General features: G+C 40.7%; 1 long non-coding RNA gene across 1 annotated transcript; it reads right to left on the reverse strand.

Moving 5' to 3' along the window:
* Positions 1-8,275: 8,275 nt before the first annotated feature.
* Positions 8,276-21,242, reverse strand: LOC139041848 (uncharacterized). The gene is made up of 3 exons (XR_011497864.1): positions 21,138-21,242; positions 10,185-10,341; positions 8,276-8,498 (listed from the first exon to the last, which is right to left on the reverse strand). It is a non-coding gene; the product is annotated as an uncharacterized lncRNA (long non-coding RNA).
* Between the last annotated feature and the right edge of the window lie 1,141 nt (positions 21,243-22,383).

Raw genomic sequence — 22,383 nt, forward strand, 5'->3', positions numbered from 1 at the left:
CCTGTGCTCGCTCTCCCTTCCTCTCTTCCTTTCTCTCTCTCTGCAAGAATGTAGCTATAATATAAAGTCAGCTTAGATCCCCTATGACCCCCGAATACCGCCATTTCATCAGATTTCTCTGAGTCTGTTTGGACAGTCAGGTTAAATTGGGGAGAGAACTGAACCAAAATTCTCTTAGAAGAATTTCTCCATGGCCTCGCTCTCGGCGGCCTTAAAAAAGCAGCAGAAGGAAAAAGTGATACCAAATGCCATACAATATAGGACATTTTAGGAGAGAGGTACCTTCTAGTTTTAGTGATTATTTTGTGTTTGTAAAACACAATCGCTTATATGCAAGCTCTGAACAAAAGATGACTTGGTTGCCCTTAAGCTGTGGTCAAATATTTCCAGTCTTATTCTGAAGAAGTGCACTGAAACTCTGGTTCCTCCAAAGGGAAAAACTAGGAGAAATAGGAAAAAATATTTTGATGCTACGTAAAAAAAAGAATTAACTTTTACCGCATTGACAAGTAGTAAATTTCCCAACACTGAAAGGTTTCACGCAAAATGGCAGTCTGGGTTGGATAAATTAGGGAAAGCAAAGCTGAAGTAACAAACACTCCCAAAAGATTCAGTGACTTAAAGGACAAGGGTTTTCTTGTTTTTTTGTTCCCTCATGCAACAGTCCAGAGCAGGTATTCAGGGACCCAGGCTGACAAATATTCTAGTATTCCAGAGTTGTCCTGGCATCACCATCCCAGTCTCCTGGAAAGGACCACACAAGGGAGGGCCCACACCCCTACTGCCCTCATTGCAAGGGAGGCTGGGAAGTATGTTCTACCTGACCAGTCACAGGTTCACTTGGCACTTCTGGAACAGTGAGGGGATAACAGGAGTGGAGTTGGGCTGGAAATCGCTGCTGTAGTGAGCAGGAGCCCTGCACTTGGAGTCAGGCCAACGAAGTTTGAAACATGGTACAGCAATTCAATAGCTGTGGCACCTTAGGTGAATCATTTAACCTCTCTAAAGTTGTGTTTCCTCATCTGGAAAAAGGAAGAAGGAACCTTGGCAACATCTTTCTTACCTATGTGAAAATAAAAGGGAAAAATCAATACATTCGAAGGCACTGGGATTATTAGGCCAACTGTCTGTTGTTGTTTAATGGAAATATTAAGCATAGGCGTACACAAATGCTAAGCATCAACAATACACTCTATGTCTATGAACAAAGGACAGATGAAATAGATTTAAAATGCAGCATGAGGAGTTTAGAACCACTGAACACGGACATCCAAAATTAGAGGTGAACGGAGGATCCAGGAATCAGCTACTGAAGAGGACGATAGAGCTTCTTTGTCGAGATAACCTTAAGGAAGATGTGGTTCTTATTTCCTTTGGGATGGGTTTGAAAAAACTTTAGGACTAAAAAGAGGACTGCACCAGGTGATCATTTCTCCAAGATCCTTTCTAGATCTGTTTCTCTTTTCTGGCTTTTGCCTATGCAGGCATCACCAAATATAAGGCATAACTGAGCATTTTTTCATAGGAAAACTTAAAATTGTTTCTCTTTCCTGATTTAACTATAGTATAAAGAGAAGGAAATAGATATCATAGGCTGGAAAGCTGGAGACATTTGTAGACCAAACATCTGTCTGCAATAACATACCTACTCAGTTGGCAGCGCTGGGGAAAGTGCTTGAAAAGAGTTGAAGGTTTGTGTGTATTGCCTATTCCTTGCTGTTTGTAGCATGGATTTACAAAAAACAAAACTCAGTAAATAATCGATTAGTTTGCAAGTAGAAATGGAAGGAAATAGAAAAAGTACAGAAATCTATAGTTTCACGTTCATGCATTTGTTCATTCATTAAGCAAGTATGTCCCAGGCACGTGGAATACATCAATAAACTAAACACACAAAGAGCTTATATTCCAGTTGGTGAGACATAAAATAAGCAACAAATATAATCAATAGATATATATGTTAGAAAATAGTAAGTGCTATGGAAAACAAAACAGTGGAGGACAGCAAGATTGGGGAGTGGGGGGCGGTGAGCAGTCTCTGATTTTGAACAGGATGGTCCAGGTAGCCCTTACTGAGAAGGCAATATGTGAGCAAAGACCTGGAGGTGAGCGAACTGGATACACAGGCTTCTAGAGAAAGCATGTTCCAGGTAGAGGATCCCTGAGACGAGGAAGTGCCTGCGTCACTCACATTCAACGGGCTCTTGGGGGTGCATCGCTGGATGTGATGCTCTCAGCCATCTCCCGATGGTCACTCTCTCCCCTTTGGGGAGAATGAGAACCAGATAGGAAAACGATCCCACATTTTTTCCCTGGAAACATAAAGAACGAGGAGTAAGATTTTTTTCTCATAACAATCAGGATTACTAAACTCTACAAATAGGAATATCTTTAATTTTAGAAAAGAATAATTCTTCAGTACATGTTTTTAAACTCTCATTTTAGAGTGCACTATATAACAAGAATTAAGTCATTCTTATGTTCATAATATTCTTCCTTGCTTAGCCAATGTATTTCCCTGGGAGGCAACACCATGTTGTGAAAACAGCCTAGATTTGGGGACCAGACTTAAATCAGTTCTAGTCTTGACCCCTCAACCTACTAGCTGTGTAGATTACTTAACAGCGTTAAGCTTCAATTTCCTGGCTGTAAGAGAGGAGCAGTGATGCGGGATGAATGAGATGGCATGTGGAAGATAAATATTATAGTGTCCCCTCCACAGAAGGCACCAGCAAAGGTTAGCTTCTCCTTAAAGCAGGAGACCCACGTGGCGATGTGGAATGTCTGCTTTCTACTATACTTGAAAAGGAGCTCTCCTCGATGAAACACTGCCTTTTATATATGAAACACAGTTTGCCAAAGTTAAAAGAGGAAATTTTGCTTTCCACTCAAACACCCTTGGCTTCATTTTAGGGCTTCTTCTGAAAGCTTCGTGACTTCAAGCACCATACTTCTCATGAAGAACTGTCTGAGAATTTGGTACGATGATGAGAAGAACCCTCTTAGGAAAGAAACTATTCTTGTGATGTCTTCAGCCCTAGCTCAAAGTCCTGTGGTCGCCAGTTGATCAAATAAACCCGGGGTAAAAATAAAACTTCTATGGAGGTTTGTTCATAGAAGCCGACTTGCTAGAAGGCTACGTTTCTCAATGTGTTTACAGTCTGCTATTTTTATTGATGACATTTCAGTTATACGCTGTCAATTACAAATTTTTCCAACACCATAGTACTGGCTCAGAGCTCTTCCTAATTATGAGAGATGCTGTGAAGAATCATGATAAGGGGATTTGAAATGCTTTGATTAAAATGACATTCACAGAACTGACATTTAAATGACTTCCTCTTCCATGCTATAAGTTCATCCATGTTCTGTGTTGTATATGAAAGGAGATTTGGAGAATTTCAGAAGCAAAACCATCACCATCAGTAGCAGTCTATTTATAAAATAAAACCTTTAGCGTTCAAAGAAAAAATTCCTGTTGCTATATAGAAAGCTTTATTTTTAAATGATACGAACATATTGTTGGATTGGAGTAAATTACTCCATAACATTCTTTGACATTCTTCTGCCTTTCCCTGCAGCAATGTATACCTTTGTGTAATGCAGTATAGCAGAAAGAAGTGGACTTAGGGGTTTTAAAGTTGTTGGTTTTATTCCCAGATCAACTGGTTGTTTGATCTTGCCCAAGAGAGCCTCAGTTTTCTCAAATGTTATTACATTAGGGATAACTCATAGGATTGTTCTACAAATTTAACGAGAAAATTTTTTAGAGAACATCTAGTATTAGGATTGGTATCTGGTAAGCAGTCAATAAATGGTAGCGATTATTCACATGAGCAATCATTGTAATTCTTTGATCCTATTTTGAAAATCATTTCTGATCTTTCGCAATGCTATATGAAACCTGAGTCAACTAACATACATTCTGGAGAGAGATATTTATAGCTAGGGGAAAAGTAAAACAAAAGAAAATGGAATAGCAGGCTTTAAAACTACCTGCAATATTTGCATGATTATTACGTGGTAGGCAATATGCTGAGACATTTATGTGTGTTATCACTTACAATAACGTTTTTTCTTTTTTTTAAGTTGAGATATAATTCACATACCATCAATTCACCATTTTAAGTTGTACAATTCACTGGTTTTTAGTATATTCACAAAGTTGTGCAACCATCACCACCATCTAATTTCAAAATACTGTCATCACAAAAAGAAAACTTCATACCCCTGAGCAGTCGCTCCCCATTGATCTCTCTCTCCGGTCCCTGGTAACCACTAGTCTACTTTCTGTCTCTATGGATTTGCCTGTTCTGGACATTTCATATAAATGGAATCATACAATCTGTGGTATTTTGTGTCTGGTTTCTTTCTCTGAGCACAATGTTTTCAAAGTTCATCCACGTTGTAGCATGTGTCAATACTTCATCATTTTTATGGCTGAGTAATTTTCCATTGTATGGCTGTCCCACATTGTGTTTATCCATTCATCAGTTGATACAATAACATTTTACAGTTGAGGATATCGAGACTTAGAAAGTTTAAGGACACTTACCAGAGATCACACCGTAAGTATCAAGGCAAGAATTTGAACCCAGGCTTTTTATAAAAAGCCAGAATTCATACTCTTAATCATTTCACCTTACTGGACCCAAATTTTAAAGTAGATGAGAAATAAAAGAAATACTTGTGCACTCCTTTTGCCTATTTTTCTATTGGTTTTTTATGTCCTTCTTAATGGTTTAGAGGTGGTGTTAATACAAATATTATTTTAATACCAATCTTTTGTTGGTGGTGTGTATTGTAAATATTTTCTTCCAGTTCATAACTTATCTTTTCACTGTCTTCAATGTATCTTTTGATGAATAAAACTTCTCAACTTTAATATGAATAAAACTTCTCAATATCCTACAGATATAATTTTCATGTCTTTTTAGGAAAGCCACCCCCACACCAAGATCTAAAACATATTCACTTATACATTATAACATGAACATAAACTTTCCTTCTTTATATTAAAGTCCTTAATCTATCTGAAGTTGATTTGTATCTATGTGGAAAGGTTCTAATTTCATCTTTTTCCAAACATTCTTCCATTCGTGCATTTTATAGAAGAGGAAATATACATGCCAAATAACTATTTGAAATGATATTCATTAGTGATGGAGGAAATGCAAATCAAGAACACAGTAAGATAGCATGTTATATTCTTTCAAACAGCAAAAAACTTTCAAGATTGACAATATCAAGTATTTAGGAGAATGTGACTCCACAGGATCTCTTATACATTGCTAATGGGAATGAAAAGGATTAAAACTACTTGGAAAAGAGCTTGGTATTATAAAGTTGAACATTCACACCCCTGTGAGCAGCAGTTCCACAGGAGAGATATACTTAACACCATTGCTCATAATAACAAAACATATAAACAACCCGAGAGCCCATGTCAGGAGATGGGTGAATAAATAGTGGTAAGCTCACATAACAGAATATGAGGCAGCAGTCAAAATGTAGGAATTACAGTGACACACAACATTATGAATGAATCTAAGCAATATAACATTAAGTGGAAAAAAAGTAGGTCCTACTCATTTTTGTAAAGTCAAAACTAATTCTAATAAAAAAGAAAACAAGGGAGGGGCCAGCCCTGTGGTCGAGTGGTTAAGTTTGCACACTCCATTTCAACGGTCCAGGGTTTCACTGGTTTGGATCCTGGGTGCGGACGTGGCACAGCTCGTCAGGCCACGCTGAGGTGGCATCCCACATGCCACAACTAGAAGGATCCACAACTGAAATATAGAACTATGTACTGGTGGGATTTGGGGAGAAAAAAAGCAGAAAAAAAATATATTGGCAACAGTTGTTAGCTCAGGTGCCAATCTTTAAAAAAAATAATAAATAAATAAATAAATAAATAAAACAAGGGAAAGACAAACATTGATTCAGGATCATTACCTCATGTGGGGGGTGGCAAAGGGGAGCAGTGGGGGAGGACCAAAAAGGACATATGTAGGTTATCATCTCGATTATAGCTTTTTTGTTTGACCGAGTGGTACATGAATGAGTGACATTATTTTTTCCAGTTTTATTGAGATATAATTGACACACAACATTGTGTAAGTTTACGGGACACAACATAATGATTTGATATATGTATATACTGCAAAATGATTACCATGTTAACATCCATCACATCACATAATTGCACATTTTTTTTCTTGTGATGAGAACTTTTAAGATTTACTTTCATAGCAACTTTCAAATATACAACACAGTACTCTTAACTACTGTCACCATGCTGTACAATACATCCTCAGAACTTGTTTATCTTATAACTGAAAGTTTGTACTTTTTGACCATCTCCACCCATTTCCCCCACCCCCTACTCCCTGGCCCCGGCAACTACCAATCTCTTCTCAGTTTCTATGAATTTGGTTTTTTTTTTAATTGCACATATAAGTTAGATCATACAGTATTTGCCTTTCTCTGTCTGGCTTATTTCACTTAGTATAATGCCCTCAAGTTCCTTGTCTCAAATAGCAGAATGTCCTTCTTTTTTATGGCTGAATAATATTCCATTGTGTTTATATACCACATCTTCTTTATCCATTCATCCATCTATGGACACTTAGGTTGTTTCTATGTCTTGGCTATTGGGAATAATTCTGCAATGAACATGGAGTGCAGATATCTTTCCCAGTTAGTGTTTTCATTTCCTTTGGATAAATACTGAGAGGTGAAATTGTTGGATCATATGATAGTTTTCTTTTTAATTTTTTGAGGAATCTCCATATTGTTTTCCTTAGTGGCTGCACCAATTTACATTCCCACCAACACTGTACAAGGGTTCCCTTTTCTCCACATCCTCACCACTTGTTATCTCTTGTCTTTTTGATAATAGCCATTGTAACAGGTCTAAGGTGATACCTCATTGTGATTTTGATTTGCATTTCCCTTCTTTTTTTTAAAGATTTTTTTTTAATTTTCTTCCTTTTTCTCCCCAAAGCCCCCCAGTACATAGTTGTATATTCTTCGTTGTGGGTCCTTCTAGTTGTGGCATGTGGGACGCTGCCCCAGCGTGGCCCGATTAGCAGTGCCATGTCCGCGCCCAGAACCCGAACCAATGAAACACTGGGCCACCCGCAGTGGAGCGCGTGAACTTAACCACTCGGCCACGGGGCCAGCCCCCGTTTTGCATTTCCCTTTTAATTACTGATGTTGAGCACTTTTCATGTGCCTGTTTGTCATTTGAATATATTCTTTGGAAAAATATCTATTTAGGCCTTAGTCCATTTTTAAATCAGATTATTAGTTTTTTTGCTCTTGTGTTGTATGAGTTCCTTATGTATTTTGGATATTAACTCCTTAGCAGATGTGTGGTTTGCAAATATTTTCTCCCATTCAGTACGTCACCTTTTCATTTTGTTGATCATTTCTCTTGCTGTGCAGAAGCTTTGTAATGTAGTTTCATTTGCTAATGCATTATTAAAGGAAACCAACCAAAAAGAAGTAAATAAAAGAGGCCATTCATGGAGCCATGTTAAGAGTATCATGAACCAGAAATAAGCTTAAACCAATTCTGACTAGCTGTGGTCCAATACAAAATAAAAATAAAGGAATACAGCTAATAAATCACCATGTTAAAAATAATTCCAGTAGTAGATTGGTGAATTTTCATAATAAGGAGAGGATGCAAACGACATGATCAAAGTGTCAGCTTTAGCTTGTTTGTTTGTGGGGACACGGTTCTAAAAACCTCTTATAGCACCTGGTGACTTCAAGCAAGGATTCAGAGAATGGGTGGTAAAAGCCACAGTGCCCAGGACATGGGTCCCCTGAACACCCCCATAGGAAAATGGTTCATGGGAACAGGACATTCTATCAAGGGCGTTCTGGTCAGAGGTTGGACCACTGGACTATTCGAAGACATTAGTCTATTCTCAACTCCTGCTCACACAAATTGTCTAACTAGGAGTGTTTGCCAATTACCAAAATCCTGTCACCGTCCTTCTCTGGGCTGATAAGGTGCTAAGCACTGTACACAATGGAAATGCCTGTGAGCTTGGCTAGACCACAATGGGCTGGTCTCTACCTGAGAAAGCTTGAGAGTGACCTCCAGACAGTCACTTTCACTTCAATTTACTACCAGCCCAGCAATTTTATGTCTAGCAGCCTCTTGCTCTTCTTTATGGTTTTACCACGTGTACATGTATCCCTGAACAAAAAGATCTTAATTGCTTATCTCTGAACTAGACTTGCTTATTTTGTTTATTGTCTCTCTCTCCCTGCCAAATATAAGCTCACAGAGGGCAGAGATTTTTGCTTGTTTTATTTACTTCTATATTCCTGGTGCCTAGAACAGTGCCTGATACACAGCAGGTGCTTACAAATATTTGTTGAATCTATGAATTAATGGTTACAAGTGAGTGAAAGTGGTTCCTGGTGTCTCACTCATTCCTCACAGAAGTCCACCTGAAGATCTGTGTGAACGTCAGCATCTGTGGAGAAAGGACTTCATTAGGTCACAAGAGCCTAGCCTTTTACGCTGCCAATAGTCAAGGATTCACTCTATTAACTCATGAAAAATTCTTGCTGCATCATATGTATGCACTTGTGTTTTCTATTTATTGCTGAGTCATCAAGCCTGTAGCAGACCTGGTCACGGTCAAACCACCAACCCCATAGTGGTGTCACTCAGCATCCTGACTATGGCACCTTATAGCCTCTAAGTTCATCCTTTCTAAAAGCTCTACATATGCTCCCATCATTCCTAAGACAAAGTCAGACCCTATTCTTACACAAATGGCTTCCTGACATGCACATGTTCACTGCCTAATTCCTGTGACTGGCTGTCCAGGGGCCTCTGATAAGAGACCTCCCCAGACTGTCCTCCTTAAGCCAACCTGAGCGAGAAAGGAGAAGAAAGAAGGGAACAAGCTCACTTGAGCATTAGTCTCTATGACCTGTGAGAACAGAAAACAAGATGACAGAGCTGAATTCAGGCATCCATCTTGGGTGCCCCCCTTGCACAGTTTGATGTCACCCTACTTCCTCCGTTCTGCTTAGATCTTTGTCCATGCCCTTGAACTCATGGAGTCTGAAGCCCCTCTATCAAATGGCAGCCCTGCCCTCTTTCCTCACATGGCCCCACTTCTTTCCTTGCTTCATCTGGACTGCACCCTTTTGATGCCCAGAGACCGTGAAGGCCATTTCCGAGCTCATCAGACAGTAAAACCGCTACCTAAAGTTGGCAAGAGGCATCCTGTCCTCAACCTCACAGTGTTTCCAGAACTGACATCTTGCAGACTTCAGCGGAATTCTGTTTAACAATACATCACTCAGAGCTGAGAAATAAAACAGAACTTCCATCCAGACACATTCTTTTGCATAAGGATGCACTGGATGTACACGGATGAATTTCTGGTCTCAGAAACAGTCATCTTTTCCTTTTCATGGTACCCTAAGTTCCCAGGGATTTCTTACAGCCCAGGACAAAGACCTAATGTACTATGGGGAATTTTTATACATTTTGAGGGAGTTTACAGAGCTCAAGAGTATTTATAACACATCAACACAGACCCATTCATCTGAACAAGCTAATTGTCCCCTGTGATGAGGGGCAAAGCTTGTTTCTGTGGGCTTGCCATTGTCACCCATTCCTAAAAGGGCATCCGCATTTAAAAAGGATTTGCTAATTCATGAGCCACTGCTTTGTTTCCTCCTGTCTTGGGTGAAGTCACCAAGCTATCTTTATAACCTCATCATCATTTTCCAAGCAACACACTGAGCAGCTATAAACAGAACATTAGGGAAAGTCAAACCCACACAACTTGTAGGAAAATTGGATTAAACACCAGTCTATAATCATAAGTGACCACAGTGAAAATTAATTCCAGAGAAATATTTCTGTTGCCTTTGGCATTATTCTGCTGCCTAGAGAAAAAGTGTTTCAGATAATAGCACTTGACTCCTAAAGAGAGATGGTGATTGATAAATTTTCTCCCTAAAGAAACGACTGGTTATGGACAGAGAGAAGCCCCACACTTTCTAGTTTGCCTGCGAAAATGACTTGGTGTAACTTGTAACTCGAGAGGAGCATTCTCTTCTAGAACAGAGGTCTCTCTCACTTCACATTAGTTTCCCTGCACCCTCATTCCAACACCTGTTGGTCATAAACAACTCACTTGACAATACTAGGCTCCTCTTTCTCTGAGCACGTTCAATTGTCCTCTGAGTACTTCCAGTCTGTCCATTTGGGCCACGATAATTTGCAGAACAAGGTACCTCAAAGGCAGATCAAACACAAAACGAAATCTTTCTGATCTCTTTCTGGCCTCCTCGCTGGAAAAAGAATAAGAGTTGCTTGTCAACGAGACTTTGAACTTTTGCGCCTTCTTACCTTGAGTTTGAAGAGCTGTTCTGCAGCAAGTTGATTGATGTTTATTTTATCGACATTCCTGTATTGAGTTCTTGGCTTAACTAGTGATGAGACTGTATTATTTTTTTGTTCCTCTAAGACTGTATTTTAATCATTTAATGTGATGTCGTTTGTGTTTGATCTACTCTCTGTGGGAATAGATTTTGTATGGACTTTTTTAAGTTTATCTAAAAGAAGATAACAAAATGATGAACAAATTTTCTATCCTATTTCAGTGTAGCTAAACTTACTGGTAGGCAAAGAAAGCAAGTTGTTATGAGTTCAGAACACACTTCTTTACTTTGTATTTGAAAGTAGAAAGAGGGGAAAAGCACTTTGTCATATCGAAAAAAGAACTTGGATAATCAAGTTCTTCATGGAGGCCTTTTGAGCCCAGATGGGTAAATCTGTAAATTATCCAAGGTAGGGTGCGATTGGTGAGTGTGGGTTTGAAATCAGAAGGGCTAAGCAATACGAGCTAGGTTATTAACACCGTTATTAAAAACAGTGTGCTATAAACTTGTAATTAAATACATTATATCAAAACCAAACATAATAAATATTCACCACTTCCTACTTATTCTACTACGTTTTCCTATTACCTATGCTCTTAGGCTGATTCACATGTATTGTATCTGTCTGGTAGAAATAGTACACAATGGTATTCTACTGCTCATCTCTTCCTAGCTCCATGGGCTGTAATGTGAGGTTGGTAGCTTGAAATTGGCCTTGCTGGAGTATTTACATCATGGAATTTGGCAAATGGTACAAATTAGGGTTTTTTTTTCCCCAGACCTCCAGTTGTTTCAAACATTTACCAGCACACTACTACCTAACACCTTAAGAATCTTGTCATTTCAAAGTGTAAGCGAATCCAAAGGGCTTCTTCTGTAGAGTTGATTGCTCTAGACATGTTTTGTTTTTTGCTGTTCAGCATTCTTTTTCCCTTCATCTTGTATCACTCCTTTCTCTGTGGAATTACCTCTTTCTTATTCCACATAGTTGGGCCAAAGGGTGGGCTGAGTCCAAAGACCGCAGCCCTCCCTGGCTCAAGGGTGGGCTCATGACTTGAGTCAAACCAATCATGGTACTCCATATCACTGGCCACAGTGACTGGTTCTGGCATGAACATACAAGCCAAAGTGGGACAGAGTCCTCCTTAAAATGTAATCAGTGGATGCTGCCTGGGATTAGAAGCAGAATATGTAGGATTGGGTCTACCAGTGGCCATCTTTCCCACATGCTGTGATACATAGGTGGAAGCAAAGCCCTGATGACATTATTTAAAATTTGCTTGAAGCCAGATGCCCCTTGGACTTTCCAGTTACCTGAGCCAATATATTCCCTTTCTTTTTTTTTTTTTTAAGATTGGCACATGAGCTAACATCTGTTGCCAATCTTCTTTTTTTTACCCCAAAGTCCCCCAGTACATAGTAGTATATTCTAGTTGTAGGTCCTTCCAGCTGTGCTATATGGGACGCCACCTCCACATGGCTTGATGAGTGGTACCATGTATGTGCCTAGGATCCAAACCGGCAAAACCCTGGGCAGAGCATGAGAACTTACTCAGCCACAGGGCCAGCCCCTGTATTCCCTTTCTTGTATGACCAACAAGCACTTTTTATCTTGAGTAACTCTGGTAAAATTCCATATAATATGACATTTATATGTAGAGCATTGTTGGTTCTTCATGGGATACAGTGACAGAGATGCATGGGGGGTTTGCAATATGATGCATATTGTGACCAGATCTGTAGACTACAAAATGTTCTTTGAAAGAGGTCTTAGTGTATTTGTAAACCAGAATTTTGTGTATATTTATGAGATTGTATTTAAAAGACCAAATATTGTATTTTCTTGACTCTTTTAAGTTCATGAAAGATAAGGACAAGGCAATGTCTATCATTACTGGACTTACGCCAGTGTCATGTGGAATACAGTAAAAAATTTTTCAGGAAATCCTTGTTGAGAGAAGGGCTGTCTCCTGAAGACTATGCATTCAGCCATACCATGACGATGATTCAGCAGTTTTACGCAATACCCCACAGCTTTCTTTGTGAGAAAGGCATATGGGCAACGCTGTTTGATGTGAGGCAGAGTAAGCAGATTCAAGAAATAAAATTCTAGCTCATCAGTATGCTGTTTGACCTTGAGAGTCAAAGTTGTTTCTGTGTAAACCAGATTTCCCGTTCTCTGGGTTCAGGGGAACCAGGCAAGAGAAATACCCTACCCTGCTTTATAACAAGCAAAAAGAAACGGTTAATCCACTGGCTATTTGCAAAGTAATTTAAAGCTAAAACTAAGCTTTCGAAGTTCTAAAAATATTTTTCTAATATATCACAAATCCACTTACAGTAACTTCTTAAAACATGCCTTCGTCAAAGCAAGAGCAGTGTCCTCATCTCAGTTGGAATCTGTTGGGGGAACACTTACCTTCCCTTCCACATTTCCATAGGGATGAATGAGCAATATTGGGTTGAATACTCCTTGATCTTCTCTCTGCCTCTTTCCTCATACTTCTTCAATGGAATAGAAGCAGATCTGCCCACCAAGACAGAATAATCTGACATACACTTACCAAGCTGACTAGGGTGGAGAAGAGACACAGCATTGGAAGGTGGACAACACGCCAGTCTCTCTTTTAACTGGACCTCTCTATTCTGCCAGACACTGGGTTATTAAACAGTCGTGATTCTCTGTATGGGTGGTTGGGAAAACTTCATGCTCTGCGGAAACAACTCTCCCTATGGCTAAGGATCAAGGCCCAGACTGGGAGGAAAGGAGGAAATTCTGGCCTCCATTTCAGCCTAAAATCCACCATCTAACATTGCTGATCATAAGCCACCAAGCCAGCAAGGCTGAAACGCTACTGCAAGGTGCATTTGACTTCCTTTTGCCTGTGTTCAATTGGCTAAGAATCCAGAAATAGTGTCAGTGAGTGATTAGCACCCCAGGTACCAACACAGGGCATGTTGGCAAGGAAAACTTATACCTAGACAGAGAAAGTAGCATTTGGAGGGCAAAGAACCATATGGGGAGCCCAGCATCTTGGAGTGCCTCCTGAAGCTGGTGCTCTTGGGGTTTTGGCAGCTAACTGGCATGACCCCGCAAGCTTTAGTGTTTGATATTAATTACAGCTTTGCCTGATAACCTAAGGCACAGGGCCAGGTTTGTGTTTAGAAAGAAAAGGATTCATTTTGGGATCAAAATATGTTTTCTAGAACCTAAAACAGGGTGAGAAGTTTTTGCGTATGGAGAGAGATTTACTTCTGCATTTGAGAGAGGGTCTTTCTGGGAGCTTAGACCAGAGTGGTGGCTTCACTTCTTTAGGGACCTCAGACGACAAAGCCCCCACTGGATCTTGCTAAGGCTTGTCTCAGGGCCATCAGAACCTCTGAAGATAGGCATAAATAGAAAGAATAATTCTTCATAAAATTCTTTTTAAAATTCATTTGTCAATCATGAGTACAGTTATAAAAGAGCTGATACCTATATGGGCAAGAGAGGATCAAAGTAGTGGTGTTATAGTTGTTGGGACTGCTACTGGAGACTTTTGCATTCCAATGTCAGAACCAAATTCTGTCCCACTTCACTTTACTTTGAACTATAACCAGGGAGGAAGACGAAAGTTTAAGGGAGTAGGCTGAAATTGCTTGACCACAGGCATCTAGAATTATCTCTACCATGTTGCTTCAATTTGGCTCTGAATTAACCAGGTAAGCCCTAAACATGATTGTAAAATTCCTGCGGTCAGGAAAGGTATATTTGATCAAAACATGGCTAAGGAAGAATGGGCCCTTTATGACAGAGGGTACAACCAACTGTTTGAGCTGAGGTAGTGAAAAAGCCCAGTGGTGCCATTACATCTCAAAGTCCAAAGAGGATGTTTTGAAAGCATGTGCTAAACAGCTCTGTCCCTAGGAAGTGATTTTGTTCAGACTCAAAGAGAAAGAAGACCAATGTAAAAAGCAGGTTGGATCTTAAACAGAATCAAAGAGAAAAATAAGAAAAACAATTACAATTTCCTTAGGTGAAAAGTTGAAGTCTCAGAGGCCAGGCTATCAAGATAGGATAGGAAAAAAGAGGTAAAGCTTTACTAGGTGCTTCTAAAGGTAGAACCAGGAAACAGAAGGAAATTTTAGTTGATACTAGATTAGGGAGATTGCAAGTATCTTCACATCCTCTGCCCATTTACAGAGGTCTATCCACATCCCTCTTCCACAGACCTCCTTGTTACCCATCTTGCAATACTGCTGCTTGCAATTCCCTGAAAATCTAGACAATCAGTAGCCACCAAGGTGAATCAGTGTAGGACTGAAATTCTGGCTATCTCTCCTTCTAGCCAAAATGAAGAACCAGGTACACTGTTCACAATTCTGGTCACCAAGATGATTTTCTATTACCATCCCATAGTGGGTCTGTAGTGCTGAAGCCATGACTTTGAATATAGCCACAATATCATGCAGAAACATGTGGACACCAAGCACAGATTTTTTTCTTTCTCAGTCTTTTTGGTCATAGGGAACTCCCTAAGAGGCCATGGTTGAAGGTTGTGATTGAGACAGCTACGTAGCAGGAGTAGAGACCATGGACCACCGGGTTAGTTGATCATGCAAATTAATTGTCAGGACCTGCCTGAGCCCAGTCTCGTATATAACACTTTCTTCTGATGATGGAGTGCTGCTATCCATGTCAAACTTTATGGCTTGGTGGGTTGGAAAAAGTTCAGTTCATGATAGGCAACTCAGGTCTCATAGTAATTTGGTGGTCAAGTAGCCAGTCTCTTCTAGTGCCCATAGGCAAGCCAAGAACTGTTTCTCAAGATAAAAATAGTTATCTGCAGAGCATGTCATAACTTTGCTCCAAATCTTAAAGGTCTGCACTGTTAATTCACCCATAAGGGCCTCCCAAAACTCCTAAAACATCCCTGTCTGCTATAGGCACTTCCAACACCATCAGATCCGCCAGATCATGCAGCACTCTTGAATTCTGTGGGATTTATTTCCTACCCTTTGTCACATATATACCTAACCAAGGTGTTTAAAGCAGTCGCTGCAGCCTGCTCACCAAGTCCTATCAGCATAATATCATTAATGTAATGGACTAGCATGATGTCCTATAGAAAGTAGCAGTGATCAAGGTCCCTGTGGAGCAGATTTTGGCTTCAGGCTTGAGTGTTGATATGCCTGGAGGTAAGATAGCGAAAGTATACTGCCAGCCCTGCCAGTTGAAGGCGAACTATTCTGATGGTCTTTACTAATATAGGTATAGAGGGAGAAACATTCACCAGATCAATAGCTGCATACCAGGTGCCAGGGGATATGTTGATTTGCTCTAGCAATGAAGCCACATCTGGAACAGCAACTATAATTTGAGTCACCATCAGATTAAGTTTATGATAGTCAACCATCATTCTCCATGATCCATCTGTCTTCTTCATCAGCTAAATCGCAAATGGAGATTTGGTAGAATCACCATCTAAACCTTCTAGATCCTTGATGGTGGCACTAATCTCTGCAGTCCCTGTAAGAATGCAGAGTTACTGTTGGTTTACTAATTTGGTAGGTAGAGATAGTTTTAGTGGCATCCATTTACCCTCTCCTACCATAACAGCTCTCACTTCACAGGTCACAGAACAAATTCGGATCTTCTGCCAGTTGCTGAGTAAGTCTATTCCAACAAAGCAACCTAGAATTGGGGAATTAGTCACAGGTGGGTTCAGGAACTTACTGGTTATGCTGCCAGATTGACATGAGCCAAAATTTCATTTATCACTTGACATCATTTAACCCTATTCTCACTGGTGGACCACAGTAGCATTTTGTGTCTCCAGAAAATAGTGTCAATTCAGAGCCAGAGTCACAATATCTGATCATTCTCCTTTCCCCAGTGCACAGTCACCCTGGGAAATGCCCACAGGGCCCTTTGGGGAAGGCTAGGAGGAATATTATAGTATAAACTTTGCCTGTGCAGCAGGGTTTTCCCTCTAGGGAATTCAGCATTCAAGGATCTTTCCTTCAGGAGATCCTTCATTCAAAGGGCTCTGCATCCGTCAAAAGGATCGAGTCTGGGAATTGGTTGAGAGAATGTGACTCTCTACTATGGTGAGTCAAGTCAGACTTCTGTTTACCAGACTGACAGCTTTTCTACTTCAATCAAATAAGACTTTAGTAGGATGCCCATCTACTTCCATTCTAAGGACTCCTCAATCAATTGCTAATGCCAAAGATTTCTGTAGGTCAGATCATTCTGATGACTACTTCAGCCCAGCTGTCCATCTTAGTAACCATGTCCACCTTGTCTCTGGCAATTAAGTGCATTTGAAGAGCAGATTTTGAATGCTGTTATCCCAATCACTACAAAAAGAAGGACCATTGCCATGGACCTTGGCCCCATCTGAGTGTGCTTACTGTGTGAGGACAGAAAGCAGAGGAAAACCCCTGTGCTTGGATCCAGAAGTAAAGGGGAGAGGAGAGACTCCTTGCACCTGAAAAGTGGGAGTGAAAGAAGACAAATAGGTGAAGCCCGAATCTTGCTTCTGGGGCCCAGTTACTCTCCCACCAGCAGACCTGGCTCAGACTCAATAGATGTCAAGTTCTGGCCAGACTGTCCCCTCATTCTCCCTTGAGGAAGGAGAGAATAAGATGCAAGGAGGCAAAATTTCCAATCCTAATGCTTACCCTGGTGAGAAGAGGAGACAAATCTCTTCCTATGTGGAAACAAGACTCCTACTAAGAGTCTTGATGAAAGAATAGGATTTGCATTAGTTGAAAGACAGGGTTCAAGTGTTTACCACAGGAGAAACAGGTGTCAAGAGCACAAAGGCAGGAAAGGGTGGCAATCTGGGCAGGTCCTGGTCCTGCCAAGTGTCCTGCCCTTTACTAGAGCTCCCGTCCCTGGAGGGAACTAGGTGACGGTTAGGTTTCAAAGGTTGACTTGTGATACAAAGTGTGCAAATGTGGAGGTCTTTAGGAAAAGGAAGGTTCAAATGATACATGGGGTCATCCTAGAACTTATAGTTCTCGGGGCAACAGAAGTAATTTCAAAAGCAATCCCCGGTCCATAAGCAGAAATTTCCTAAAGGGCCTCCAATCCTTATTAGGTAAAAATGAGACAGCTGTTCCCCAATCATCCCAACCACCTAAAAATGAGGCCCTTTAGGCAAGTTTGTCTTGAAGTTGGTGTTGTGTAAAAATATGCCATTTAGGGACAATGAATCTCCAATAATTTTCTACAAAGCTATAGTGCTTCTGCAGGAACTGTTCATGTGGTATTAAAAGCACCCAAGACTTTAATTTGCCATTCATTGCTATACTTCCCAGAAAGGAAAAAAAAGGCAGAAGACACATTTCCTGGTACCAACCACAAATTCCAGTTCAGTTCAAGAAGCGGAAAGAATAGGACCCCTGCCTTCCAACTGATGCAAAACCCAGTGGGGCCTCTGCTTTGAAAAGGCAGCTAAGAATAAAGCAGGCACAGAGAATAACAGTTCTGGGAAGGAAAGAAACCAGCCAAACTCTTGCCAAAAATTAGTGTATTAAATGCTAAATCCTACTGTAAGGTAGTAACCATGATTTAGTCTTTTCAAATCCTTCCCTTTATAACTAGAGCCTCTTGCTATTTTCTGAGAGGTGGAAGCACATCTGTTTGAAGGATGATCGAGTTTTTTGACAAAAGTCAGAATTTAAAGCTGGCAGCTGTAGGAAGGAAGACTTTTCCTCTACCTAATGCGGGTTCGTCTGGCTGGAGAACGAATTAAATTCACACGAGACAGAATAGCAAGAGAAAATTAAACAGAGCTTTATAACATGTATACATGGGAGAGGTCAGGCAAGCTGAGCAACTCACCAAAATGGCCGAAACCACCACTTAAATATCTAAAGACAAAGGAGGATGTTGGGGGTGGAGGGGAGTCGATCATGGGAGATTACAAACAAAATGCAGATTTAACTCCTTGCCTTTGGCATTGATTAAGAGTTTCTAGAGAGAAGGTCATCTCCTCTTCTTGGTACAGAGAGGGAGATATCTTTACGGATGTAAAGTTCCTTTACAATGTAAATGTCTTTTACAAAGGGTACGTAAAGTCTACTTTTCAGTTGCTTTCCTGTCTGCAAAGTAACTAGCCTCAAAGAATCATCATGCCAAAGAGACATATTTTGGGGTGGCCAATTCCAGTCCCCACACAGCAAAAGCCAGTCAATCTGGGGCCAGCCCCTGAAGTCTAGTGGTTAAATTCTGCACATTCCACTTTGGCGGCCTGAGTGGGTTCCCGAGCATGGACCTACACTGCTCTGTTAGAGGCCATGCTGTGCTGGCGGCCCATATACTAAAAAATAGAGGAGGATTGGCACAGACGTCAGCTCAGGGCAAATCTTCCTCAGGAAAAAACCAAAAAACAGCCAATCTGAAGCTAGGGAGAAAAAATTAACACTGGTTATTTTATCTAAAGAAGAGCCAATCAAATTTTTTAGTAGATCAATGCCACATTTGCCTGAGAAACAATTAAGGAAATCTGATTGCATAAACACCTCTTATCTTTGGACTTTTCACCTGCCTCTGTAAGCGCATGAGTAGATGGTGGTGGCAATTATTTGCAATGTCACCAGGGGCTGCTCCACCAAAAGTAGCCCAGTTAAGTCAAGCAGCATTTCCATGGTGTTCTTTTTCATGGTGACAAATGGACCCCAGGTTGATGAAATCCCTAGGAAAATGAGGCACTGACATTGAGCTCCATGTGACTGGCCATGTTCAGGAAGAGCCTGGCCGTTTTCAGGAAGAGACTTGCCAAGGAGGATGTGGAAAAAGTTCTTGCATAAGGGGAGAAACTTGGGGGTGGTGGAGGTGGGGGCAGGGGGAGTGAGATGCATTTTTAAAACATTCTAGAGATCAAAATATGTTGGCTTGGAAGATCCTTCGGGAATACTCAAAGCAATGGCATCTACTCTTCATTGTGGAATACTTTAAAATGACTAATAAAATGAAAGTTAACCATCTTCCCTTTGACATATTTTCCAAGCCTTCAGTAATGAGAACGGTTGCTTCTTTGTCAATTTCCCATGCTTAAAGGAAAATAAATATGCCATTAGCATGGGAATTGCAAAATCTAAGCCACCAAGCATTTTAATGTAAAAATGACATTTAGTTTTGAGAGTTAACTTTGAAGGGGTGCTCAGTCTTCCTAAAGCATGCCCTAATCATCAGACATCTTCATGTGCTGGTCGTACCTCTGTGCAGGTTACACCCTGATGGGAACACACACGTGTTGTTTAAACACAGGCATTTTAAGAGAAGAAATCATTGATTATTAAGGAACAAAGAGTTGAGGTTTGGGATGGGAATCCATAAAGAAATATCTGTACCTGAAAGAAAAAATGAGAAATAAAATACATTCTGGAAAAACTTATGGACATAATACCTAGGATTCTTCTATGAAGCCACTGTCTTTGTTTTCTATTTCTCCTTTATTACAGAGGTCCAAAACCCCTAATTAGACATCATATAGTTTATCTAATGTCCTGTTCTAGTACTTTTTAAAATTTTTTTCTTCCATCAGAAACCACTGGAAAGAAATATTTTTAAAAATAAAATGTCTGTGTAGACACAATTTGTGTTTTGACATTCCTCATGAAGATCACGAAAACAGCCTTTGGGTAATGAACTTCAGTAGTCTTTGTTCCCTGCATCCCGAGGGTGCCTGGCACACAGTAAGTGCTTATCTTAATCTGGAGTTCCCAGAAAGCAGAGCCTCAGACAAAGGCTTCAAGTTCAATTACTTTGCTGTTGAAGAATATTCCAGCAAAGCAAAGGTGAGGGTGAGGAGTTCTGAGGGCAAATGTTTGCTCGATCTCATGAGATCATCCATCCTCTGGTAAGCATAGAAACTGCATCTCAGAATAATCCTCCGGGGGAAGAAGAGAGAATTTCTCCACAGCCCCCATCTCCCACTGGTCTCCCTTGCGTTTCTGAGATGAGCATGCATAGGGGCTGCACAGGGACCCCCAGAGTCCCACATCTCATTGGCAACAGAAAAGCAGTGAGCTCTGTGGGCTAGTTGCATACGGGGGAAAGTTAGAAGAGCTCATGCACAGACAGGTAAGGAAGAGAGGATCGGAAGTGGCACGTTAAGAGGAATCTGATAGAGCTACTCTATAAATATTTGCCAAAGAATGTAGTTTTATTATAATAGATTCAGTTACTGATTGAAGAGGAGCAAAAAGGCAGCAGTAATTCATCATCATAATCATCTGCAGTTTAGTGAAGAAAAGAGACAGCCTATGTCTTAAAAAACCTTGTTTTGGGGCCAGCCCTGTGGCATAGTGGTTAAGTTCACGCAGCCTGGGGTTCATGGGTTCAGATCCTGGGTGCAGACCTATGCACTGCTCATCAAGCCATGTGGAGGCAGTGTCCCACATCCAAAACAGAGGAGGATTGGCAACAGATGTTAGCTCAGGGCCAATCTTCCTCTCACACACACAAAATAAAATAAAATAAATAAAAGAGCTTGTTTCATGGAAGAATTTTAATATTTGCTGATTTTTGAAATATTCTTCCAATTTCCAGCTTAGTGTAACTAGAACTTATTAACTGGTGACCTGCAGTAATGTGACAAAAAAGTCACAGAGAATGCACCAGCCCCTCAACTGGATTAAAGAAAAATTGTTCACAAAATCATGGAGCAAATCATACATTTCCATGAGCATTGTCAGCAACAAGTACCCACTAAGTTAGCTCACGCGCTTCTTCAAATTTGCTGCTCTCTCTCCTCCAAGGCTTGTCAGGTACCGATCCTTCCTCTTTCCCATCCTCCTTCTGTTACTACTACTCATCCTTCAAAGCTAAACTGAGAAATCACTACTACCAAAAGGCCTTCACATTCTCTCTCTCTCCCTTCTCCCTCCCCTTCCTTCCTCCCTTTCTCTTTCCCTCACTCCTTCCCTTCCCCCTACCAATTTGTGCTAGGTGCTTTCACAGTACTCACTCTTACTGCTGTGGTTTCATCTATCACATTCGGTTATGGCTGTGACTGTCTATTTCCCCACTAGATTGTCAGCTCTGTCAGGGCTGAGACTGAGACATTTGTCTTCCTGGGACCTGACACATAGCAGGCATCCAAAACATTCCAGATGAATGAAAGAATGAGTAAGTTGCTATTTGAATGGTAGAGAAAATTGCAAAGAATTTTGGAAAGAGAGAGAGAGCTGATGGTCACAGTGGGCTGAGTCAGGGAAATACGGGAGGGGCTGGACGCAGAAGAAAGAAGAGATTCATGGACCTAGAGAGAAGGGAAATGATGGTCCAGCTGGGGTCACGGCCGTAAGGAAGACATGCACTCAACTTATTGCAAAGCGGTGAATTCTCCAGCTTGGCTAGAGCAGAAAGATCTAGAGCAGGTCATAGGGAATAAAATTGGAGAGGAAAGTCAGAGTCAGACTGCAGACAGCACTAAACGCCAAGCTAAGCAGTTTTACCTTTGTCCTCTATTTTAGGTTCTCAAAATGTTTTGAGCAGAAGGCAGCATAACCAAGTGGAGTTTAAAAACGGCTGGTAGACGTGTGGAAGAGTAATTGGAAGAGAGAAACCAATTACACATACAAGAAAAAAGCAATTCTCCTTGTCAATCTGTGAGCCAAAGATGTAAGACAAAGTTTGGCTTTGGGAAAAACAATTTGGGAGGGATTTAAAGATTATTTACAAACGCAGTGATTTCCTATCCCTAGCTTAGAGTTAACATTCTCCAAGATGTGACCTGAACTCCACACTCTAACCTCTTCCCCTCCTGCCAAACTGAACCATGAGCTGTCTTCACACATGACTCTGTTGCTCATCTCCGAGAAAATCTTGGTGACTGGAATAGTCTCCCTTCCACCCATTTCCTCCTGTCAAAATCTGACCTGTCTTTCAACTCTCTCTTCAAATGCTATCTCATCCACAACAGAAAGTGAACGTAAGAAGGTCATTCCCAAGCG

The sequence above is a fragment of the Equus asinus genome, chromosome 24, assembly GCF_041296235.1.
Source record: "Equus asinus isolate D_3611 breed Donkey chromosome 24, EquAss-T2T_v2, whole genome shotgun sequence".
NCBI classification, from domain to species: domain Eukaryota; kingdom Metazoa; phylum Chordata; class Mammalia; order Perissodactyla; family Equidae; genus Equus; species Equus asinus.